At 43.3% G+C, this 26573-nt stretch overlaps 1 protein-coding gene across 5 annotated transcripts in view; it reads right to left on the bottom strand.

Annotated features, from left to right (window-relative positions):
• The window catches only part of LOC122556122 (phospholipase D1-like), a 154259-nt gene that overhangs the window by 94637 nt on the left and 33049 nt on the right, over positions 1 to 26573 (bottom strand). For 2 of the 5 annotated variants that reach the window (XM_043702592.2, XM_043702594.2), the window contains exon 1: positions 19341 to 19529. The exons of 2 other annotated variants lie outside the window; for them this stretch is intronic. The gene's annotated coding sequence lies outside the window, so the exon portion shown is untranslated. Of the gene's footprint in view, positions 1 to 16216; positions 16308 to 19340; positions 19530 to 26573 lie in introns of those variants that run through there. One more of the 5 variants, XM_087993371.1, reaches the window with a different exon arrangement.

Here is a 26573-nt window from a genome sequence, read left to right as displayed (position 1 = left end):
TGTTGATGTGCTTTCGTGACTGTAGTGTCAATGTGGACTTCGATTTTTATAATCTCTGGATTTGGAAATATTAATGTGGCTGCAGGCCGCCAATTCCAAATCATCGATATGCATAGTGAATAACTGGGATCCAAGTACTGGCTTGCAGTACTCCACTAGTCACAGGGCGCCAATGCAAGAATGACCCATTTGTCGCTACTTTCTGTTTTCTGCTGTTAGCCAATCTTCAATCCTCATGTCTGTACATTACTTATAATCCCATGCGCTTTAATTTTGCTAATGAAGGTCCTGTGGGGAACTTTATTCGGACCTTCCAAAAATCCATGCATTTTACTTCCACTGAAGTCTGTTTTATCAATTTGGTTGGTAATATCCTCAAGAAACTCCCATAGGTTCAACAAATATATGTTCCCATTCACAAATGGGAAAAGATGGTGACATCTTGCAAAATGTCCAGACTACAGAGGAGGAAGTACTGGGTGTCTTGAAACGTTTAAAAGTGGATAAATCCTCAGGACCTGATCAGGTGTACCCGAAAACTCTGTAGGAAGTTAGAGAAGTGATTGCTGGGCCTCTTGCTGAGATACTTGTATCATTGATAGTCACAGGTGAGGTGCCAGAAGACTGGAGGTTGGCAAACGTGGTGCCAGTGTTTAAGAAGTGCGGTAAAGACAAGCCAGGGAACTATAGATGAAGTAACAAAGGAGATTGATGAGGGCAGAGCAGTAGATGTGATTTATATGGACTTCAGTAAGGCGTTCGACAAGGTTCCCCATGGGAACTGATTAGCAAAGTTAGATCTCATGCAATGCAGGGAGAACTAGCCATTTGGATACAGAACTGGCTCAAAGGTAGAAGACAGAGGGTGGTGGTGGAGGGTTGTTTTTTCAGACTGGAGGCCTATGACCAGTGGAGTGCCACAAGGATCGGTGCTGGGCCCTCTACTTTTTGTCATTTACATAAATGATTTGGATGCAAGCATAAGAGGTACAGTTAGTAAGTTTGCAGATGACACCAAAATTGGAGGTGTAGTGGACAGCGAAGAGGGTTACCTCAGATTACAACAGGATCTGGACCAGATGGGCCATTGGGCTGAGAAGTGGCAAATGGAGTTTAATTCAGATAAATGCGAGGTGCTGCATTTTGGAAAAGCAAATCTTAGCAGGACTTATACACTTAATGGTAAGGTCCTAGGGAGTGTTGCTGTACAAAAAGACCTTGGAGTGCAGGTTCATAGCTCCTTGAAAGTGGAGTTGCAGGTAGATAGGATAGTGAAGAAGGCATTTGGTATGCTTTCCTTTATTGGACAGGGGTTGGGAGGTCATGTTGCGGCTGTACAGGACATTGGTCAGGCTACTGTTGGAATTTTGCGTGCAATTCTGGTCTCCTTCCTATTGGAAAGATGTTGTGAAACTTGAAAGGATTCAGAAAAGATTTACAAGGATGTTGCCAAGGTTGGAGGATCTGAGCTACAGGGAGAGGCTGAACAGGCTGGGGCTGTTTTCCCTGGAGCATTGGAGGCTGAGGGGTGACCTGATAGAGGTTTACAAAATTATGAGGGGCATGGATACGATAAATAGACAAAGTCTTTTCCCTGGGGTCGGGAAATCCAGAACTAGAGGGCATAGGTTTAGGGTGAGAAGGGAAAGATATAAAAGAGACCTAAGGGGAAAGATTTTCATGCAGAGGGTGGTATGTGTATGGAATGAGCTGGAGAAAGTGAGGGCTGCAGATGCTGGAGATCAGAGCTGAAAATGTGTTGCTGGGAAAGTGCAGCAGGTCAGGCAGCATCCAAGGAACAAGAGAATCGACGTTTCGGGGCATAGAAGGGCTTATGCCCGAAACGTCGATTCTCCTTTTCCTTGGATGCTGCCTGACCTGCTGCGCTTTTCCAGCAAGACATTTTCAGCTATGGAATGAGCTGCCAGAGGATATGTTGGAGGCTGGTACAATTGCAACATTTAAGAGGCATTTGGATGGGTATATGAATAGGAAGGGTTTGGAGGGATATAGGCCGGGAGCTGGCAGGTGGGACTAGATTGGGTTGGGATATCTGCTCGGCATGGACGGGTTGGACCGAACAGTCTGTTTCCATGCTGTACATCTCTATGACTCTATGACAAATCCATGCTAACAATACCCAGTCAGATCATTACTATTCAAGTGTCTATTTATCATATCTTTTATTCTCGCATTTTACTACAGTTAACGTAAGGCAATCAGGTCTTAAGTTCCCTGCTTCCTCTCACAATCCCTTCTTAAATTGTGGGGTGATGTTTGCTGGTTTCTCATCTGTAGGCATCATTCCAAAGTCTACAAAACTTTGGAAGACAATCATCAATGCATCCCTGTAGCTATTCTTTCAACACTCTGGGGCATTGACCATCAGGTCCTAGGGATTTGTCAATTTTCAATCCTTTTAATTTCTCCAGAAAAACTTTCTTTCTAATAAGAATTTGAATCAACTTCTCAATCACCCTAGCCTCTTGGATCTCTATGCTGGGAGATTTCCTGTACGGTCGGTTCTGATATAATTCGATAGTGTGGTTCTCGTGCAGTCTCGCATTAGAAGAAAATCGCACAATAACCCACCATTTAAACTAATGGGGCCGGAATCGTGTTACAGCCAATACAGGTAAGGAAAGTTTGCGTTCTGCCAGCAGCGGTCTAAATTCTTCAATAGTGTTAAAGCCAATACGCATTGAAGAAATATGTTACAGCAGAACCAACCGTATCTTCACTGGGGAAATCAGACACAAAGTAATCATTCAACTTCTCTGTTACTTCCCTACACCCCGTTATAAATTCTCCTGACTCTGTAATGGATATACATTCATCTTAGCCAAACCTCTTTTTCTTAACATACCGTTAGGAGCTTTTACTATCTTTTTTGCTTGTTTGCATTCATGTTCTATTCTCTTTTTCTTTATCAGTTTCTTGGTCCTCCTTTGCTGCATTCTAAAAGTCAATTTACTATATTTACTACTATGTCTGGCTACTTTATAAATCTTTACTTTAGGTTATAGTTAATCCTTAACGTTCTTTGTCAGTCTTAGTGCCTGGCACTTTTGGAGGTTTTGCATCATGAAGGAATCAACAGTTACAGAAAGCTATGTAATAGTCCTTTGAAAACTGTCCATTGCCTAATTACACATCATGACTTTTCATGTAATTTCACAATCCCGCTCAGCCAATTTGTTCCTCATGCTTTCATAATTTCCCTTATTCAAATGTAATTCCAATTGTTGCTTCCGATTGTGTGAACTACCACACGTTCGAACAAAATATAGGATTCTACCACTTTGTGGGCGTTCATCCATAAATGCTCATTCGCATTGCATAATACTCAATTGAAAATAGCCTGGCCCCTGGTGAGCCCTTCAACATGCTCTCTGGAAAATCACCTCTAACACATTCCAGAAACTCATCCTCCACTACTATAGTGCCCAGTTAATTTACGAAGTCTATAAGAGAAAGTGAAGTCACCAGAGATAACTGTGTTATCTATGCTACCTCTCATTTACTGATTAAAGTCATGCACCACACAGCCACTGCTATTTAGTGGCCTATATGTAACTCCAACCAAAGTCTGCTGTCCCTTGCTGTCTCTTAGTTTCACCCAAACAAATTCCACTCATTGGTATTCCAATCTGAAAGCCTGTCTTGCTAATATACATTTCCTTTGCTTTATTGTCAATGCAGTTCCACTTCCTATTGCTTCTTGTCTGTGCTTCCTAAACATGGAGTATCCTTGAACGTTGTGTTTTTAATCCTGGTCCACATGCAGCCATGTTTCTCGAAGAACAATGAGATGATATCCACTTATTTCTATTTATGCCTTTAAATTATCTACCTGGTTCTGAATGTTATGTGCATTGGGATAGAGTGTCCTTAACATTGTTTTTTTGACATAATTCTATATACAAGTAACATTCCATATTCAGTTTTGTTACTCTAGTCCTGGCTTCTCATCTTTCTAGCAGCGTTTCTACTCCCTGTTACCAGCTTTACTCCCTTCCCGTTGGGTTCCAATCAGATTCCGTACAACAGTGACTGCATCTCATTGGGGGGCCCTCATCCCAGGCCTCAGACAAAGCACAGTGTCCCCATCCTGACACGAGAACAGCGGTCCTCTCAGGACAAGAAGTCAGAGATATACAGTCAAAGGAGGTAGTTTCAAAACTGAGATGAGGAGAAACTGCTTCTGTCAGAAGGTTGTGAATCTGTGGAACTCACTGCCCCAGAATGCAGTGGAGGCAGAATCAATCACCAGAATCAAGGACAAAATAGATACGTTTCAAAGGGGGGGTAAAAGACTACGTGCAGCAGGCAGGAAAGTGGAGTTGAGGCCAGGATAGGATCAATCATGATCATACTAAATGGCGGAGTGGGCTTGAAGGGCTGAATTGCCTATTGTCTATTGTCCCGCTCTTAATTCCTACATTCCTCATCTCAGGCACCAGTTTTGTCGGTACTGATACAGCCCCCCCATCCCCGATGCAGCACTTCAGAAAGCACATCGTTGGGTGACAAGCAAATTGGGAGGGCCTGAGATAGTGAAGGCTCCTCGCATCCTAGATGTCAGATACTGATGGGATCCAGTGTGTCCAAACTATTCAATATTATAAAGACCACTGTCATAGTCCCTGCTCAGTCAACTGCTTCCATCAAAGAAAAGACTTGGATCACACCCTCTCCTCACTCATGCATACCATTCCCTTTGTCTCCAGGATCAATGGTAGCTGGGTTCTTAGGAAGGAACAAGATGGTCTTTAAGTGACATGAGCTTGCTCCACCATTCAGTTAAATATTCAGCGATTTATCTTTCAGTTGCATTTACCTGGTTTTGATTAATGAGCTGCACTCTCAGTAAGACTAAATGTGGCACTTTTCAAAGGAAAGCAGGGGAGATCTTCCCAGTACCCTTGGCCAACATTCATCCCTAACCAGCATCACTAAAATAGGTCATCTGGCCATTAACGTTTGTGGGATCTTGCTGTGTTGCCATCAGTGACTGCAATTCAGGATGACTTCATTGGCTGGAAATTGCTTTGGGGGATCCTGAGAATGTGAAAGATACTGGAGAAATCTATTTCGTTCATTAGCTTGTGGGAGTCACTGGCTGGCCAGCATTTGTTACCTAATTGCCTTTGAACGGATTACTAGGCCGTGTCAGAGGCCAGTTGAGAGTCAACAACACTGTCGTGGGTCTGGGGTCACATGGGCCAGAACAGGTGAGGAAGGCAGTTTCCTTCTCTGAAGGACATTCGTGAGCCAGAATGGCAATGGTTTTATGGTCATCAGTGGATTCTTAGATTCCAAATTTTTCTTACTAAGTACAAATGCCACCATCTGCCATGGCAGGATTTGAACCCTGGTCCTAGATAATTAGCTCAGTTTTTGGATTAATCATCTAGCAATAACGAAGCCATCACCTTCCCTCCCCTTACCCCAAGTTATTTCTTCATGCATGTTATTTCCCCATTTCCTACTATTTTCCAAGGGGAATTGTGAAATTCAAAATTGTTGTGACATGGAACAACAGCAGCTACAACCAAGTGCTGTAGAATATACACAGAGGGGGATGGGCTTGGGTCAACATGTGAACAACTTGAAATACAATCTGGCTTGTGGCCTGCATTTCATTAGTCTGTTATTTATAGGCCCTAAGGGACACTAACAGGCCTCAGCTGAGATCTCCTTTACAGCTCCGTTCACACTGCCTCCAGTTATTTCATTGCAAACACCACAGGTACAAATTTGCAAATCAAGAAAAGCAATTGCCTCCAGCAACTCCCACTCCCTCCTTTGCCAGACGACCCTTAATTAAATCACCCATTGTTCAAATCTGACCAAACCAATCCTCATTCATGGGAAAGAATCACATTACACACCTTTCACCAAGTCAGGAAACACTCGATGAAATTCAAGTGTCGTTGTCGTATTTTCGAGAAAAAAGAAATCAGTTCATGCGAAGCAAACTCCCACGTACAGAATGTAAAAAATGATCATGAAACCTATGATAGGCGTTGCCTGAAGGAGACATTTTGGTTAGGATAGGTCATTTACTTTTTTGAGTATTGTCATTGGATCATTTACACTATCTTGAAGGGAGAGATACAGGGACCGCCATATCCTCACTGGGCTGTACCCCATTAATAAAGTCATACAGTCGTGGAGGTCTACAGCACAGAAAAGGGCCTTCAGCTCAGAGTCTGCTCTGGTCAAAACAAAACCTAACTATTCTAATACAGCACTTGGCCAAAAGCCTTGTATATCTTGGCATCATAATTATACATCTAAATACCTCTGAAATGTTGAAAGTTTCTGCCTTTACCATGCTTACAGACAGTGAGTTCCAGATTCCTACCACCCCGAGAGAAAACATTTTTTCCTCACATTCTCTCTGAACCTCCTGCCCCTTACCTTAAATATATGCCCCAGCTCACTGACCCCACCAAACGGAAAACTTTCTTCCTGCCTTTGCCCCTCATAATTTTACACATCTCAATCATGTCCCCTCAGTCTTCTCTGCTCCAATGAAAGCAACCCCAGTCTATCCAATCTCTCTTCAACTTTCCAGCCCAGGCAAGACCATGGTAAATCTCCTCCACACCTTTTAGATTAGATTAGATTAGATTACTTACAGTGTGGAAACAGGCCCTTCGGCCCAACAAGTCCACACCGCCCCGCCGAAGCGCAACCCACCCATACCCCTACATTTACCCCTTACCTAACACTACGGGCAATTTAGCATGGCCAATTCACCTGACCTGCACATCTTTGGACTGTGGGAGGAAACCGGAGCATCCGGAGGAAACCCACGCAGACACGGGGAGAACGTGCAAACTCCACACAGTCAGTCGCCTGAGGCGGGAATTGAACCCGGGTCTCTGGCACTGTGAGGCAGCAGTGCTAACCACTGTGCCACCTCTGCTGTGCTATTACATCCCTCCTGTAATGTGGATTCTAGAACAGCACATAGTATTCTGAGTGGCCGAACCAATGTTTTATATGGTTCCAACATAGCCTCCCTGTTCTTAAACCCTATGCCTCAGCTAATAAAGGCAACTATCAGTCAAAAAGTCATAGAGAGTCAAAGAGATGTACAGCATGGAAACAGACCCTTCAGTCCAACTTGTCCATGCTGACATGATATCTTAAATTAATCTAGTCCCATTTGCCAGCACTTGGCCCATTATCCCTCCAAACCTTTCCTATTCATATACCATCCAGATGCCTTTTAAATGCTATAATCGCACCAGCCTCCAACACTTACTCTGACAGCTCATTTTATAAACACACCACAATCTGAGTGGAAAAGTTGTCCCTTAGGTCCTTTTTAAATCTTTCCCCTATCACCTTGAACCTATGCCCTCTAGTTCTGAAATTCCCCCAACCTGGGGAAAAGACCTTGTCTATTTATCCTATCCATGCCCCTCATGATGTTATAAACCTTTATAAGGTCACCCCTTAGCCTCTGACACGCCAGGGAAAACAGCCCCAGCCTATTTCCTTATGTCTTCAATTTATCTACCTGTCCCACTACCTTCATTGTGGACTCCAAGGTTCTTCTGATTCTAGGTTTTTCCCAGGGTCCTCCTCTTCACTATGTATTCCCTTGCTACGTTTGAGCGCCCATGCTCGTCGCCTCTTATTATTTGGGATTGAATTCCATTTGCCGCTGATGAGCCCATCTGATGAGCCCACCTGTATTCTTTGACAGTAAGGCTGTCTTCATTACTTTTCATATCATCTGCAAACTTGCTGATCAACTTACATTCAAGTCTAAGCCATTTACTTATATCCCATCAACAGCAAGGGCACCAACACTGATCCCTGTGGAACAGGCACAGTCCCCAGCAATACTATACTCCACTGTTATACAAAGACAGACATTTTACGGCTTGAATTATTTTCTCCAGGTTTAGCTCGGTTTGGAGATTGATAAGGGTTTGGTTAACCGCTGATGGTTGCTTCATAATTAGGAAATAATTGTTGCTTGATAATTTGAAATTCCTAAATGCCCATGATATACTTTCCAGGAATGCTGGTCAAAAGAGAGACGAGACTTGTTCAGGACTCTCCTATCTACTGCTCTCCCAATGTTGCTTCACTGCAGTGTTGCAGACTCTTTCTAATTGGCTGCTGGCTTTTGAGAATACTTTGAGGGTTCCCTCTGGAACCATTAGAGGTTCAGTGATTCTAAATTCCTGGAATTTGAAAAATGCCATTGTGTGTCATACAGTCATAGAGACTGGAACATGGAAACACTCCCTTGAGTCCTGTTCATCCATGCCAAACAAATATCCTAAACTAATCTAGTTCCATTTGCCAGCACTTGACCCATATCCCTCTAAAGCCTTCCTATTTATATGCCCATCCGGATGCCTATTAAATGTTGTAATTGTACCAGTCTTCACCATTTCCTCTGGTAGCTCATGTCATACACGCACCGTACTCTGGGTGAAAAAGTTGTCCCTTAGGTCCTTTTTAAATCTTTCTCCTCTCACTCTAAACCTATGCTCTCTAGTTCTGGGCTCCCCCACCACAGGGAAAATACTTGTCTATTTATCTTTTCCTGCCCCTCATGATTTTGGAAACCTCTGTAAGGTCACCCCTCAGCCTCCGACGCTTCAGGGAAAACAGCCCCAGCCTATTCAGCATCTTCTAATAGTTCAAACCCTTCAACATTGGCATTAAGCTTGCAAATCTTTTCTGAACCCTTTAGCAGGGAGACCAGAATTGCACACATCTTTTTCCACCAGATTTCTCTCCCAGAGAGCTAAGTGCTTGATCCAGGAAACAATAGATGGTGCTTATTGGAGTGGAATTGCCCCCAGTCTTCTTATCCTTTTACCGACACCTAAGCCTGATTACATGGTCATTGTCACATGCTGCTTGTGGGATCTTGCTGGAAGGTGACTGAATTGTGTCCTAAATTAAAACAGTGACTGCACAAAGAAAGTACTTCTTTGGTTGTGATGTACTTTGGAATGTTTTGCTGTTGTTAAAAGGGTCAAAGATATACAAGTACTTTTTAATAGGCTGTTTGTTCGACACATACAGCCTCTCAGGCTGTTTACCCCTTATCTGTAAACAAGGCTCTTAAAGACTCCTTATGAATAATAATAATCCATTATTTACAGCTTAACTTGGTAGGTTCGCAAATATAGCTCCCTAGTGCAGTGTCTAAGACCTCTTTTTTTACTTTTCATTCTAGAATGACGACCTCTCTCTGCCTGATGTCAGAGTCAGGTCATCAGTTATTTTATCGGGATTTAAATAAATCTCATTACACCACAAACAAAAACAGTGACTGCTGGAAAAACTCAGCAACTCTCAGCATCTGCAGAGCGAGAAACAAAATTAATGTTTCATGTCCAGTGACCCTTCTTCAGGAATTAGGTCCAGCTGTAGAAACCCAGCCCCCACACCCCCTTTTCCCTTGCAATAAGTGACAACATTCTTTTCGACTTCCTAAGCACCTGTTGCAACTATACATTAACTTTACAATTCAGGAATTGGGACACACTGATCCCTCTATACTGAGGTTTATCTCCATTTAAATAGTGTTTGAATTTCAGATGCAAACCACTAAATCACCCTCAATCCCGTGCCTCCATATTTTGTGCAATTTATGGCTGAGATAGTTAATCAAAGAATAAAGGGTTATAATGGTTGTTATGGTGCAATGATAGCAAGCTTACCTCAGGAACAGGTGATACTTGAACATAGAATCAAAATGAAAATGTTCACATCCACCCACATTGTATTCCATCTGCTAATAAATATCCCATTCCCTTTTGTCTGTCTGTACCCCTTTTCAGACTCCTCACTTTCCCCTGATAACGAACTTTCCTGCCTCTCCTGTTATCATCATCTTTTTTTAATTCTTACTTGGACAGGGTATGTTGGAGGAATAATTAGACAGTTCTAAGACAAGAAGTTATATTCACTGGGATAATATATGAAAGATGAAGCCATAATCCTTCATCATTCATCAGTCTCATACCAGTACAGTAATCATTGAGTATAATTTAATATGCTGACAATAATTGGTCATTAAATTAATTGGGTGTGAATTCTGATTGTTCTCTTCAACCTCATCACTTGTGAAAAATCTTTGCAGCAATTAACAATCACTGACACAATTCCAGAATCACTTGCCTTTTTTGATCCATTCTCTGACTGTGGGCAATTTTGGCAATTATGGTCCATCCATAACAGCCCTCAAAAAGTTAGTGGTGATGAACTACTTTCCTGAACTACTGCAGTTTGTTCACCATTTCATTTCTTGTATTCTTGCTGTAGTTTGATAGAATGGAGTGGTTTGCTAGGCCAGTTATGTCGTTGTTAAGATTCAACCACATTGGGGTTTGACAAGGAGTCACATTTAGGCCCAGAACAGGTAAGGAAACCAGGTGTCCTTGCCAAAAAGGGACATTGATGTACCAGCCAGGTTTTTATGACAATTAACCTCCTTTTGTGCTGCATTATTCTATGATTCTATGGAGAGAACATGAGGGAGAAACAAAGTATCTGTGGACTTAGGAACAGGAGGAGACTATTCAGCTCTTTGCGGTTTTTTTCACAGGATGAGAGCATCATTGGCTAGGACAGCACTTAGTGCCCATCCCTAATTGTCCAGAGGGCAATTAAGAGTAAATCACATTGCTGTGGGTCTGGAGTTACGTGTAGGCCAGACCAGGTATGCTTGGCAGTTTCCTTCCCTAGGAGAAAGTGAGGACTGCAGATGCTGGCAATCAGAGCTGAAAATGTGTTGCTGGAAAAGTGCAGCAGGTCAGGCAGCATTCCTGAAGAAGGGCTCATGCCCGAAACATCGATTCTCCTGCTCCTTGGATGCTGCCTGACCTGCTGCGCTTTTCCAGCAACACATTTTCAGCTCCAGTTTCCTTCCCTAACAAACACTAGTGAACCAGATGGGTTTTTTCTCAACAACTGGCAATGGATTCATGGTCAGTATTAGACTCTTAATTCCAGATACTCATTGAATTCAAATTCCACCATCTGCTGTGGTAGGATTCATAACCAGGGTACACAGGAGTTAACCTGGGTCTCTGGGTTAACAGCCCAGTGATAATGCCACTAAGTTATCGCCTTTCCATTGTCTGTTGCGCTATTCAATAAGGTCCAGTTGTGTCCTCTGTTCCACTTTCCTGTTTGCACCTCCACAACCCTCAACCCCCTTATCGATCAAAAATCTATCTAACTCAGTCTTGAAGGTATAGAAAAACCCAGCTTTTATGAAATAGAAATGGAAAGAGATTGTGAGGAAAAGAAAAGCAAAAATCTATATGATTAAATAGAATATATACCAGGACTTTAACATCGAGAAAGTGCAATCAACAGACAGAATTATCAGAGCATGTGCAGAGCCAGAGGAAGTGAGTGAGGTCCTTAATGAATACTTTGCATCGGTATTCACCAAGAAGGAAGACGTGGATGATGGTAAGATTAGTGAGGGGTATATTGATATTCTAGGGCACATCAATTGCAAAACGCAAGTGGTGATGGGTTTTTTCAAAAGCATTAAGGTAGGTAAGTCTCCAAGGGCTGATGAGATCTGTCCCAGGAGATCCCAACCAAGGGAGGAGATTGCTGGGGCCATGATAGATATCTTTGCATCCTCTTTATCCACAGATGAAGTCAAAGAAGACTTGGAGATGTGCCAATGTTGTTCCTTTGTTTAAGAAGGGCAGTAGGGATAATCCAGGAAATGATAGCCGTGAACCTTACATCAATGGTAGGGAAAATTATTGGAGAAGGTTCTTAAGGAATGGGATTTACTTACATTTGATAAAAGAATGGACTTATTCAGACAGTCTGTATTGCTTTGTGTCAGGGAAGTTTTGTCTCATAAATTTGATTGAGTTTTTTGAGGAAATGATGAAGGTGACTGATGAGGGTAGGTCATGGAGTTTACACAAAGGTCCTTCATGGTAGGCTGGTCCAGAAAATAAAGTCACGTGGGATCCACTCCAAGTTGGCAATGTGCATACAAAATTGATCGCTCAGAGAAGACAGAGGGCAGCAGTGGTTTTCTGACTGAGGTCTGTGACCAATGGTGTTCTGCAAAGGTCACTGCTGGGGCCTCCATTATTTGTAAATGATTCGGATGTTGGTGGTTTGATCAGTAAGTTTGTAGACGACATGAAAATTGATGGAGCTGTGGGTAGCGAGGAAAGTTGTCAAAGGATACAGCAGGAGATAGGTCAGTTGGGCAGAGAAATAGCGGGCTTATGCCCGAAACGTCAATTCTCCTGTTCCTTGGATGCTGCCTGACTTGCTGCGCTTTCCCAGTAACACATTTTCAGCAGAGAAATAGCAAATCGAGTTTAGTCCAGACGAGTGTGACGTGACGCATTTTGGTAGGTCGAATACAACAGAAGAATATTCAGTAAATTGGAGGACCCTTAAGAGCATTATTATTCAGAGGGATCTTGGGGTGCAAGTCCTTAACTCCCTGAAAGTGGCACACAAACGGATAAAGTGATTAAGTAGGTATATGGCATGTTTGTCTTCATCGTTCGGGGCATTGAATATAAAAGTTGATAAGTCATGTTCCAGCTTTATAAAATTTTAGGTAGGCCATATTTGGAGTTTGCATTGTGTGCAGTTCTGATCTTCACACTACAGGAAGGATGTGGAGGCTTTGGGGAGGGTGCAACAGAGGTTTGGAACATAGAAAGGTACAGCACAGAACAGGTCCTTTGGCCCACGATGTTGTGCCGAGACTTAATCCTAATGTAAAATATAGTAACTTAAGCTACGCACCCCTCAACTCACTGCTATCCATGTGCATGTCCAGCAGTCACTTAAATGTCCCCAATGACTCTGCTTCCACCACCTCAGCTGCCAACGCATTCCATGCATTCACAACTCTCTACTTAAAGAACTTACCTCTGACTTCTCGTACCAATCAATCCTGCCCTGGGGAAAAGTCTCTGGCTATTGACTCTATCTATTCCTCTCAATATTTTGTACCCCTCGATCAGGTCTCCTGTCTTCCTCCTTCTCTCCAGAGAGAAAAGTCCGAGCTTATTCAACCTTTTTCATAAGGCAAGCCCTCCAGTCCAGGCAGCATCCTGGTAAACCTTCTTTGCATCCTCTCCAAAGCCTCTGTATCTTTCCTATAGTAGGGCGACCAGAACTGGACACAATATTCCAAGTGTGGTCTTGCCAGGAATTTGTAGAGCTGCAGCAAAACCTCGTGGCTCTTAAACTTGATACCCCTGTTAATGAAAGCCAAAACACCATATGCTTTCTTAACAACCTTATCCACTTGGGTTGAGGGATCTACGTACTTGCACACCCAGATCCCTCTGTTCCTCCACACTGCCAAGAATCCTGTTTTTAATCCTATATTCAGCATTCGAGTTTGACCTTCCAAAATGCATCACTTTGCATTTATCCAGGTTGAACTCCATCTGCCATTTCTCAGCCCAGCCCTGCATCCTGTCTATGTCGTGCTGCAGCCTGCAGTAGCCCTCTATACTATCGATGACACCTCCAACTTTTGTGTCATCTGCAAATTTACTAACCCACCCCTCAACCTTCTCATCCAAGTCCTTCAGGACCCTTCTCAACACTGTCTTCCAGCCAGAATACTTTCAATCTATAACCACTCTCTGCCTTCTGTCAGCCAGCCAATTCTGGATCCAGATAGCCAAATCTCCCTGTATCCCATATTTCCTGACTTAATGAGTGAGCCTACCATGGGGAACCCTATCAAATGCCTTGCTGAAATCCATATACACCACATCCACTGCTCGACTGTCGTTGACCTGTCTTGACACCTCCTCAAAGAACTCAATAAGATTTGTGAGGTTGTTGGCTGGATTGAAGTGTATTAGTTATAAGGAGAGGTTAAACAAACCTATATGCTATTTGCTAGAACATGGGAGGCTGAGGGTGACCTGATAGAAATATGTAAAATTATAAGAGACATGGATAAGGTGGACAGTCAGAGTTGTTTTCCCCAGAATGAAAACATCAAATCTTAGGGGCATAGATTTAAAGTGAGGGGAGGAAGTTTAAAGGAGATGTTAGATTAGATTAGATTACTTACAGTGTGGAAACAGGCCCTTCGGCCCAACAAGTCTACACTGACCCGCCGAAGCGCAACACACCCATACCCCTACATTTACCCCTTCACCTAACACTATGGGCAATTTAGCATGGCCAATTCACCTGACCTGCACATCTTTGGACTGGGAGGAAACCGGAGCACCCGGAGGAAACCCACGTAGACACGGGGTGAATGTGCAAACTCGTGTGAGACAAGTTTTTTTATGACGGGAGTGTTAGGTGCCTGGAACACACTGCTAGGGGAGATTGTAAAGCAGACACAATAGCAACATTTAAGAGCAATTAGACAGACATGGGGAATCGAGAGATATGGACAGTGTGCTGCAGATGGGAGTAGTTCAGATTGGCAACATGGTTGGCACAGACATGGTGGGCTGAAGGGCCTGCTCCTATGCTGTACTGTTCTATATTCTACCAGAGTCTCAGTTAAAGTTACAGTTTGGCTGTGAACTCAAAATGTTTATTTAGTTTGTCAAGGATCCGAATGAGAAATTCTAGCCTATGAGGTTGTCACAAAACCTGCCTCGTTAAACTGCACAGTCGTCAGTCAACTGAGGTTAAGGTAACAGCTATTGCAGCACATATTCAGGAGGACTGTACCCTTCCGCTGCTAGAGCCCCCATTCCCTCCCCAGACACAGTAGATATTGGCCAAATGTTGGCACTTGTTCCAGTTGTGAGGTCAGTAAAAGGCTGGCCAATTTTCCACTGTCTCAAGCAAGTGAGCAGAGAACTGTGAATACATGCTGTTGTGAATCTCCAGCCTTACTTAAATTGTCAGCCTTGTTTTCGAGATCATGTCTTGTTTTTAAGAATTGCTTATTCTTAGAACGTGGGTGTCATTGGCAAGGCCAGCATTTCACTTTATCATTGGAGCTTGAGTAGTTCCAAAGTGTGGGACAGTCATATAGTTCAGAGCACAGACAGCAGAGGTTGCTGCATTTTAATGATACATAGGTTGTTTGTGCATTTGCTTTGAACAAGTGCTTTGATTAGCAGGCCGTTTTATTGATTCTCCCCCACCCGCGGTGCACAGTAACATTAATGTACCATCAGCATGGTGCATTACAGCAGGAATTCGTAGGAGGCCATTCAGCCCCTCAAATCTGTTTTGCCATTCAATCAGCCATGGCTGATGCTGGTTGTGACTTCAATTTCACTTCCCTGTCTGTCACCATTGTAACCTTCCATTCCCTAGCCATTTGGAAATCTAAAGAAATCATCAACGGTCCTTTGACAGCACCTTTCAAAAACTGATTTCTCCAAGAAGAACAGGAATAGTCAATGTAAAGGAAGACCATCATAGAATCATAGAATCCCGACAGTGTGGAAACAGGCCCTTTGGCCCAACAAGTCCACACCGACCGTCCGAAGTGTAACCCACCCAGTCCCATTCCCCTATATTTACCCCAGACTAATGCACCTAATCTACAAATCCCTGAACTCTATGAACAATTTAGCGTGGCCAATTCACCTAACCTGCTCGTCTTTGGAATGCAGGGGGAAACTGCAGCACCCAGAGGAAACCCACAGAGAATGTGCAAACTCCACAGAGACAGCTGCCCAACCATCATCTTCAAGTTCCTCTCTAATCCACACCTTTCTGACTTGGAACTAAATCGCCATCCACCCTAACAACACTTGGCTGTCCCTGGACACAAAAGACTGCAATGATTCAAGAAGCCAGCTCATCACCTTCCTCTCAGAGGCAATTAGGGGTGAGTGGCATGGTGGCTCAGTGGTTGGCACTGCTGTCTCACAATGCCAGGGACCTGGGTTTGATTCCCATCTCAGGTGACTGTCTGTGTGGAGTTTGCACTTTCACCCCATGTCTGCATGGGTTTCCTCCCATAATCCAAAAGATGTGCAGGTTAGGTGGATTGACCATGCTAAATCGCCCATAGCGTTAGTGGTGAAGAGAGAGTATGGGAATGGGTTTGGGTGTTTTACGCTTCAGAGGGTTGGTGTGGACTTGTTGGGCTGAAGGCCTGTTTCCAAACTGTAGGGAATCTAATCTAATAAATGCTGGCCCAGTGTATGACACTAACAGTGTGAGAATGACTTTCTTTGATCACTTCAACTTTTTTCCTCTTTATGATACTTACTTTTTAATCGACCTCTTTGACCAAACCTTTGGTCACCTGTCCTCATATGTCCTTCTATGGCTTGGTGTCAAATTTTGTCTTGATTATGCTCCTGCGAGTGAGAAGTGCCTTGTTGTGTTAAAAGGTGACATACAAATGAAACATGCTACTGTTGGCAAGCAAGGTCAAAATTGCAGTCAATGTTTCTCTTTGAACCTTACTGTGAAATTCCTGTCATGAAAAGAGTAAAACCTTCGATGTAGTGCTATGGCAAAGGTCAAAGCAGACAACTGCCCTGGCCCACATTCACTGCTGTCAATGAAAAAGACACACCATTCCATCAGAAAAGGCTTTTTCCATACTTCGGTCAATCGGTGCTGTCAGCCAGATATTTGGCAACAGGGGAATCTTATAAATGTCTCTTGCAGAGTGTGACACAGATTCATGTTGAAGTCCACTAACTGTTGGATAGGATGATGCAGCTCTCAGTTTTAGTGGTGTAAAGTGTTATAAAAGCACACAAGCTAAGATTACAACATAAAAGTAGGCCATTCGGCCCAGCTAGTCACTATGAGACTTTATCCTCCAGATGAGCGAATAGCTGCAACGACATGTAACCTCCATGTTCCCATATCCTGCCAACCCCAATGCTTGATTCACCAATAGAGCCCAACTATATAGACTGCTCCACATACAATGATAAAACGCAGGAGCAGAAATAGATCATTCATCCCATCAAGCCTGCTTCATCATTCAATGTGATCATAGCTGATCTGACAATCCTTGATTCTACTTTCCTTCCTTAATCCCCATGCCCTTTGACTTCCGTACTGATTAAAAACCTATCTTAGCCTTCAACGCACTTAATATCCCAGCCCTGGCAGCCCGGGAAAAAAATCTACTGAAATAAAAACAGAAATTGCTGGAAAAGCTCAGCGGGTCTGGCAGCATCTGTGGAGAGAAATCAGAGTTAAAGTTTCAGGTCGAGTGACACTTTCTCAGGTTTTTATAAAGAATTCACTATCCTCAGATCTTCCACAACTCTCTCTTAAATGTGCAACCCCTTATTCTGAGATTGTGCCTTTTGGTCCTGTACTCTGCCATAAGTATCAGCCTTTCTGCATGTACCCTGCCCAGACCCCAGGAATCCTATGGGTTATATGAGCCCCCTCCCACCTATCTAATCACCATATCCCTTCAGTGCCAACTCCCTCCTGTGGTTATCCAACACCCACTTAAATATCTCTGTGCTTTTCAGCTCAATTACTCCCTGTGGCTTCAAGTTCCACATTATAACGCTTCCCTGAGTTAAGGCGTTTCTCCCCATTTGCTACATTCATAGCTATAAATTAGGGAAGGATGATAAATGCTGGCCTAACCAGGGACACCCAAGCCATGTGGACAAATAGAAATCAAATTTAAGATTGGTGACACTGTGGTTTCAGACTCACCCACAAGTGGAAACATCATCTCTACTTCAGCCTTTGAAACTTTGTGGCAAATACCAATAAGCACAATGACCACTATGAAGCAAACTGATTCTGCAGGGCAATGAGGAAAGTGAAAAGCAAGTGGAATTATTTAGACAGCTCTTCCAAAGAGCCAGCACAGACCAATGAGCCAAATGGCCTACTCCTATGCCATAGCATTGCATGAGTGATTATAAATCTGTAAGGTATTCTGCATCAACAAGTCATCCTGGGAATGATTTCCACAGTCTTGCAACACTGTGAAGACATTTCTTCTGCCTTCTGCTTTGAGTTTCTCACGTTCACATTTGGATCTGTGGCTATGGGTTTCGGAACTTACAAATTCTGGAGACTGGAAATAAGATAATTTTATTTAATTTCCGGTGATGCTGATGGAGGGCTAAATATTAGCATAGAAGACCCAGGAAAAAGCATCCCTGCTCTATGAGTTAGTGTCCATCAGATCGTTGCACCATTTATTATTATCGCAACTCAAAGAGAGCTCTTCCAACAATGCAGCTCTCTCTTAGTACTACTCTGAGAATAATGTGGGTGGCATGGTGGCTCAGTGGTTAGCACTGCTGCCCTATAGTACCAGGGGCTGGGGTTCGATTCCACCCTTGGGTGACTGTCTGAGTGGTTTTTACACATTCCCAGTCTGTCTGTATGGGTTTCCTCCACTGTCCAAAGACGTACAGGTGATGTGGATTGGTTGTGCTAAATTGTCCCATAGTGACTAGGAATGTGCAGGCTAAACCCATGTTAAATACAGGGTTATGGGGATAGGGTAGGGGGCTGAGTCTGGGTGGGATGCTCTTCAGAGAGCCAGTGCAGACCCAATGGGCCAAATGGCCTCTTTCCACACTGTAGAGATTCTATGAATGACATTCTGGATTACATGTCTATGGGTAAAGGAAGCTTTACCTTGTATCTAAGCCCATGCTGTACATGCAGGGTACGTTTGATAGGGACAGTGTAGAAGAAGTTTTATTTTCAGTTGCAAAGAGTAGAGGGAGCTTTAATCTGCATCCGACACTGTGGTGAGCCTATTCTGCGAGAGAGTGATGGGACAGTATAGAGGGAAACTTATTCTGTACCTGATCCCATACTGCACTTGTCCTGGAAGTGGTTAATGAGGACAGTGAGGGTAAGTTTACTTTCAGTTTTAAAAAGAAGAGTAGAGGGATCTTTATCTGTATCAGACTGCATGCTATACCTGTTGTGGGAGTGTTTCCTGGGGACAGTGCAGTGGGAAATTCATTCTGTATCTGACTCCCATGCTGTACTTGTCCTGAGAAAGTTTGATGTTGTCCCTAGATGCACATCATAAATGTGATCCATAATCCAACACTCCCTGTTTATTCAGCAAAAGTTTCAAAAGAATCAAAACAACTCACCAGGAGTCAAAAATGGGCACAGTCCAGGAATGGACAAAGTATTTGGATAAGGGAATGGAATCATGGCAGATAGAATTGGGATCATATACAGAATAGAGGCTGATTCGGGAAGAAGTGTCCAGCAGCAGCTCTGCTCGGGGACAGTGCATAAGCCATCCAATAATTGCAGAGACTCCCAGGCTGAACTGCAGCCTCTGAATACACAGTGCAACAAATAAACAGTCCTGGCAGTGAATGTGAGAAAGAGAGAGAGAGAGGGAGAGACAGGCTAACACTAACCTTTGAACACAACTGAACCGTTGACTCCATGGTGCACATTCAATTTCCAGAGGGGCAAAAGAGCAGACAAGAAAAGTTGAGATCCTGTTTCAATCTCCACGATGTTCACAGAGACATCAGACGACTGTGAGCTCCTAACTTGATGAGGATCTGCAGTGCAGCAACTAGCTAAACTTGTAGCCTCACCCACACTGGCCAAGACTGACTTGCAGAGAGGCATGGCTTCCTCATAGACCCTCCCACCTCAAACCCAACCCTTTTGGCACAGGAATAGCTCTTTCAGGAATAGCAATGACAAGAATTAAAATCCAGTTTAAGCACCACGGCTATAACTCTGTTGAGGCTGAGTTTTATTTGTAATTTTCTGAATGATTCACATGCTGCAGAAAAAGCAACAAAGACCACTCCTGTGGGGCCTTTACTGGGAATTGAAAAATACTACCAAGAGAAAATTCATCCTGCAAATGTTAACAGTTGGGACACAATGAATCACATGAAGTTTCTTAGCAACTGCTCCAAAGACAGGATGATATTTCACATTTAAATGAGATTTTCACAGGTCACAGAACAGTTACGGGAAGGAGGAAGTTTAACTGCTGTGACAAAAGCTCTTAGTTGGCAAAGTCAGCCAATTTTGTGCAGGAAGAATTTGGAACTACTGCCCTCCGATGGAGGGAGGAAGTCTAGGCCACTGAGGAAGATGGACAATGATTGAAGCAGCAGCATGTGCAAACTTCACCTGCACCCTGACTATCATGACTTGTTGAAAGAAATACACACCATTTTTGGCATTCAAACATTTCCAACCCGGTCCCGTGGGGAAGGGTCAGATCGAATTGCAGTGACGCCATGGTTACCAATTTGGATTCCAATCCTATTCACCCACGATAAGCTCACTGACCTCCCCTGGATCTCAATCCAGCTGCTCCACAGATTTGAACCTGCTTATCGTTATGCTCACAAGATGGGCCAGGTGGTTTTCTACTGGACTAGTAATCTCAAGGCCCAGCCTAATGATCTGGAGACGTGTGTTCAAATCCCACCATGGCAGATAGCGAATTCAACAAAATTGGGAATGAAACCTAGCCTATTGACAACCATGTAATCACTGAGTGTTATCACAAAATCTGCCTCAATAACTCCTTGCTGGAAGGAAATCTGTTGCCCTTACCTGGCCATAGAGTTAAAGTCATAGAGAGCTACAGCACAGAAAAAAAGCAATTGGCTCGTTTCATCCAAGCCAATGAGGAGAAAGCGCCTCACTATTCTAATCCCATAGCCTTGGTTGGTTTGGCATTGCAAGTGTACATTTGAACAATTTTAATACGTTAAAGGTTTTCCGCTTCTACTGCCCTTACAGGCAAGAAGTTCCAAATTCCCACCACCCCCTGGGTGAAAATATTTTACCTCACATCCCCTCTAAACTTCCCACTCCATACCTTAAATCTATGTCCTCTGGTCATCGCGCTCTCCATCAAGGGGAAAACATTTCTTCCCGTCTACCCAATCTATGCTTCTCATAATTTTAGATGTCTTACAAGAGATAAATTTAGAGTACCATAGAGATATTCTCATTCTCCAGCCCTATCTGAGTAGCTTTTTCAGGTACTGATATGAACATGATGGGCCAAATATCCTCCTTCTGTACTTTAAGATTCTATGATTCTATCTCAATCATGCGCCCTCTAAGTCTCCGCTGCTGTAAGGTCTACATATCACTCCAGACCCACAGCAAAGTCGTTGACTCTTATCTGATTTCTGAGTAATTAAGAATTGCCAGTAAATAAATGCCACCTGGATTAATGATGCTCATGTCCCATAAATGAATTATAATAAGCCACACTATTCACCCTGCTCCACATCACATTTTTAAATTCCTGTCGTTCCACAGCTAGTTATTGTCTCTATACTCTTTCAATTGTAACATTTTTGCCATTTCCGGATTTTAATTGCTCCATATGATAGCTTCAGCTGTATTGGTCCCTAAACTCTTGTCAAATGTAACAAGACCCAGACAAAATCCAGGTTTCAACTGACAAGTGGCAAATATCATTCCTCTATCTACAAGGCACAAGTCCAAAGTGTAATAGAATACCCCCCATTTGTCTGGATGAGTGCAGCTCCAATAACTCAAGAAGCTTGGCACCATTCAGGACAAAGCAGCCTGCTCGATGGGCACAACATCCACAAGCATCCATTACCTCCATCACTGACACTCAGTAGCAGCAGTGTGTACCATCAACGGGATGCACTTCAGTAATTCATCAGAATTCCTTCAACAGGACCTTTCACACCAATGACAATCTCAAAAGACCAAGGTAGCAGATGCACAGGATGAGACCAGCTCAAAGTTGCCCTCCAAGCCAGTCACTATCCTGACTTAGAAGTTTATCACCGTTCCTTCAGTATTGCTGGGTCAAAATCCTGGAATATTGTCACTCACAGCATTGTGGGTCTACCTACAGCACATGGATTGTGGTGTTCAAGAAGGCAGCTTACACTGAATACAAAACAATAAGCATCACCCACAATGATTCTGTTTTCAGGATTTGGTGGGAGAGTAAAGAACAATCTTGGAAGACCGAGCCAAGAGTAATGTCTTCCCAATAGTCTTTGTAGTAATGCAGGGCCCATTCCTATAACCTGTAAATAGTTGCAGAGATGCAATAAACAACATCTTGTTCACTCTACAAGTCTCTTCTTATTAATTCAGAAGTTGGCTACACACATTTGAAGAAAATGAGGACTGCAGATGCTGGAGATCCGAGCAGAGACTGTAGCACTGGAAAAACACAGCAGGGCAGTCAGTATCAGAGGAGCTGGAGAATTGATGTTTCGGGCATAAGCCCTTCATCAAGAATGCAGCTTGTAGGCCGGGGGTTGAGAGATAAATGGGAGAGGGGTGGAGTTAGGGGAAAGGTAGCTGAGAATGCGAAAGGTAGATGAATGTTGGGGAGAAGGTAATAGGTTGAAGAGGAAGGTGGAGTAGATAGATGGGAAAAGCGATGGACAGGTCAAGAGGGCAGTGCTGAGTTGGTGGTTTGGGCCATGGGAAATTTGGGTGGGGAGGGGAAATGAGGAAATTGGTGAAATCCACATAGATCGTGTGGTTGCAGAGCCCCAAGGCAGCAGATGAGGCGCTCTTCCTCCAGGTGTCAGGTGGTAAGGGCTTGGCGATGGAGGTGGCCCAGGACCTGCATGCCCTTGGCAGAGTGGGAGGCGTTTGAAGTGTTCAGCCACCGGGTGGTGGGATTGGTTGGTACAGATATCCCAGAGATGTTTTCTTAAACACACATTGGATCATGCAAGCTCCTAAAGAACCCACATACAATGAGGATACAGATAGTATCACACACAGCACGGTGGCTCAGTGGTTAGCACTACTGCCTCACAGCTCCAGTGACCTGGGTTCAATTCCTTGGGCAACTGTCTGTGTGGAGTTTGCACATTCTCCCCGTGTCTGCGTGGGTTTCCTCCAAATACTCCGGTTTCCTCCCACAGTCCAAAGACGTGTAGGTTAGGTGAATTGGCCATGCTAAATTGCCCATAGTGTTAGGTGAAGGGGTAAAATGTAGGGGAATGGGTCTGAGTGGGTTGCTCTTCAGCAGGTCGGTGTGGACTTGTGCCAAAGGGCCTGTTTCCACACTGTAGGGAATCTAATCTAATCTAAAACAGGAGACCTCTTATTTATAAATTATGTCCCTTAGTTTTAGCCAAGTCCACAACAGAAATCATTACCCTGGTACCATGCGATCCAGTTCCTTCAAGACCAGTTCAGTGTTTAGTTAATGGTAACTCCAAGATTCTGATGGTGGGAGATTCAGTCATGCCAATGCTATTGAGTGTCAAAAGGAAATGGGCAGATTCTCTCTTGTTGGAGATAGTCATTGCCTGGCAATTGAGTGGCATGACAGTTACTCAGTGCACATCAGCCCAAGCTTGAAGGTTGTCCAGGTCTTGTTGTATGCAAGTAACAACTGCTTCAGTATCTGAGAAAGTTGAATGGTGCTGAATATTGTATGATCTTCACTGAACATTCCCACTTCAGGGTTTGAATCCTGCTACAGCAGATGGTGACATTTGAATTCATTAAAAATCTAGAATTAAAAGTCTAATGGTGACCATGAAACCATTGTCGGTTGTTGGAAGAAAACGATCACCTTCACTAATATCCTTGAGGGAAGGAAAGTGCATCCTTACCTGGTCTGACCTGCATGTGACTCCAGACACACAGCAATATGGTTGGCTCTTAACTACCCTATGGGTAATTTGGGAAGGGCGGTAAATGTTGGCCTAGCCAATGACTCCCTCATCCTGTGAATGATTTTTTTTAATTTAAAACTTATGACCTTACAACGGAGGGAAAGTCATTGGTAAAGCAGGTGAAAATGGTTGGGCTGAGGGCACTACCCTGAGGAATGCCTGCAGAGATATCCTGGAGGGGGGATGATTGACCTCGAATAACTGCAACCACCTTCCTGTGTACTGGGTATGATTCTAAATGCTGTTGGAGGACTTTAGCCGGTGTGTTCCAATGCATCTACATCCATTTGCTGACTCTTTACATCCCCTTAATAACTTACTTGCCTATCCATCTTAATCTAACTGGCAAGTGTAGCAACTATACATTCAGTGACTTCATCCAAATAATTATTATAGGTTGTAAAATTGAAACATCAATCCATATGATACTGCATTAGTTACAGCTTGCTAATACAAAATGACCCACTTCTTCCTACACTTTGCTTTCTGTTAGCTAACCAATCCATTATCCATGCTAATATATTAATCCCTATTCCACGTGCCCTTATCTTGTTCAGCAACCTTTGAAGTGGCATTTTCCCAAACGTGTTTTGGAAATCAAAATTCATCGCATCTATTAATTCCCCTCTACCACTATGAATGTTACTTTGTCAAAAAGACTCTAATCTATTAGTTTCAATATGATTTGTCTTTCACAAACTCATAATGACACCATCTGATCTCATTGTGACTTTTTGTTTCACTTCTTGATTTCTGTAATTTTCTAAGAAGTAATAAACATTTTTACTTTCTGGCTTTACAGTAGCTTTCTCTCATACTCTGCTTTATGTCTACTTCACTTCGTCAATCTTCGCTGGTTGTTAAAGTTCTTTCCAATCTCCCATTTATTAATAACCTTTCCATTTAGCGACAGGAGGTGCATCATTCTCACAACTCTTTGCTAAATCTCCTTAAAAGTCTGCAACATGAGTGATCTACCTTTTTTTTGTAAATAGTTTTATTGAGAAAATAGATTTTAAATTTTTACAAAATTAAAAATTACTGCAACATAGTATAACAATCTTATAACATAATGACAATAACAGAAAACAAACTACTGCTCTACTCCACAAACCACTGAGAGAAAGAAAAACAAACCCACAAAAACTACAATTCAATAAATAACAAAGAAGAAAAAAAAACCAAGGTAAATTAAGTTATATTCAACTAGGTTACTGCACAATCCCACCAAAAGCTCCCCACCACTGGGAGCATGATTAGGCAAACCCGTATTTGTTCAGGATTCTTCCCCTCAGGGGTCCCTGGACCACCAGACATAACCCTCATAACTACACAAAGGTCCTAACCAATACAGCCGACAAGTCTGCATCTATATAATTCAGAAAGGGCAGCCACGTTCTATAAAACAGTTCCGTTTTCTGGTGCACCACACTCGTAAGTAAGACCAGGGGGATGTGCTCCATAACTAATCTACGCCAGCCCGAAAGTCCCAGGGAATTCTCCTACACCCAGTTCATTAGAATGCTCTTCCTAGCAAAGAATGAAAGAATATTAAAGAGTTTCTTCCCATGTGCGTCCAAAGAGGGGGAGATTTGGCAAATCCTACAGGTGGGACACTGAATCCACCTTAATCTCAGTTCCCAAGACCTCTTCCAAAACACTCACTATGGCACCCCACTACCTATGAGGCTTGTGGCATGACCACAGGCAATGGGTAAGAGTGCCAACATCTGTTTTACATTTGGGGCACACTGGGGACACCCCTGTCTTAAATTTCGCAAGCTGCTCCGGTGCCAAATGAACCCTGTGGAGTACCTTCAGTTGCATAGCCTGCGTCCTGTTACAGATCAAAATCTTCCTTACGTTCTCCCAAATATCTTCCTACATCTCTGATGAGATTTCCACCCCCAATTCCCGAGTCCTGATTCCGCATAGTCCCTCAATGTCCTTTGAAACATTACTTCCTAACAAGTGATAGAGGGTGCTGACCGAGAGAGCGCCTGTAAACTGGAGCACTCTCTTTTCCATATCCGAGTTATAGAGACTCACCATCAATGTAGTCTTTTCCTGTATAAAGTGCCTAACCTGAAAGTAACGAAAGAGATCACTCCTAGATAGCTCATATTTCAGCTGCTCGAAAGACATCATGAGCTCGCCGTCAAATAAATCTCTCAAACAGGAGGCTCCTCTAGACTCCCTGAGCTTAAACCCAGAGTCCACCGACTCCAGCCGGAATCCTTACATTCCCACAATGAGAGTGAAAGGGGAAGTTTTTTGTAAATTGCCCTCACCTTGCCGCATCGTTCTTCATGCTTTAACCATGTTAAGGACAATCAGGTTTCTGCAATGGTCCATAACAATCCTCATCTTGTCCATAAACAACAAATTGATGAAGGGGCATTTTGCCTGAGAGGCCTTGATGTCCAACCAGATTGATCGCAGGTCCTGGCAGGCCCAGTCAGCCACATAAGATAGTAAGGAACTCAATTGATATTTCTTAAAGTCCGGGAAATCTAAACCTCCCATCCCCTGCGGAAGCTGCAATTTATCCAGCTTACTAAGAGGCTGCCAATGGTGCCAGGTGAAAGATCCAAGTCAACTGTAAAGTCTCCGTAATGCTTGCCTAGGCAGCATCAAAGGGAGCATTCGCATGGGATATAAGAAACAAGGAAGAACATTCATTTTGACCAGAGCTATTTTATCAACCAGGATATCGAAAGATCCTCCCAGCACCGAAGGCCCTGCCTAATCTTCTCTAGCAACTGTACAAAATTAACCTTACATAATTGATCAAAGGCCAGGGTGATAAAAATGCCTAAATACAGGAAACTTCCTTGTGGCCACTCTATGACCACCTGAAAGGGAAACGGTTTCCACCCCCCAAGATCGGATATTCTAGTAAGGCCTCCCACAGGCATGGCCTTGGACTTCATAAAATTAATTTTAAACCCTGAGAACCAAACAAATGGA

The sequence above is a fragment of the Chiloscyllium plagiosum genome, unplaced genomic scaffold, assembly GCF_037043375.1.
Source record: "Chiloscyllium plagiosum isolate Xiang-an unplaced genomic scaffold, Cpla_swu_hap1 HiC_scaffold_13, whole genome shotgun sequence".
NCBI lineage: Eukaryota > Metazoa > Chordata > Chondrichthyes > Orectolobiformes > Hemiscylliidae > Chiloscyllium > Chiloscyllium plagiosum.
The sequence above is the reverse complement of the archived record's forward strand: the minus strand, read 5'-3'. Positions and strand labels throughout refer to the sequence as shown.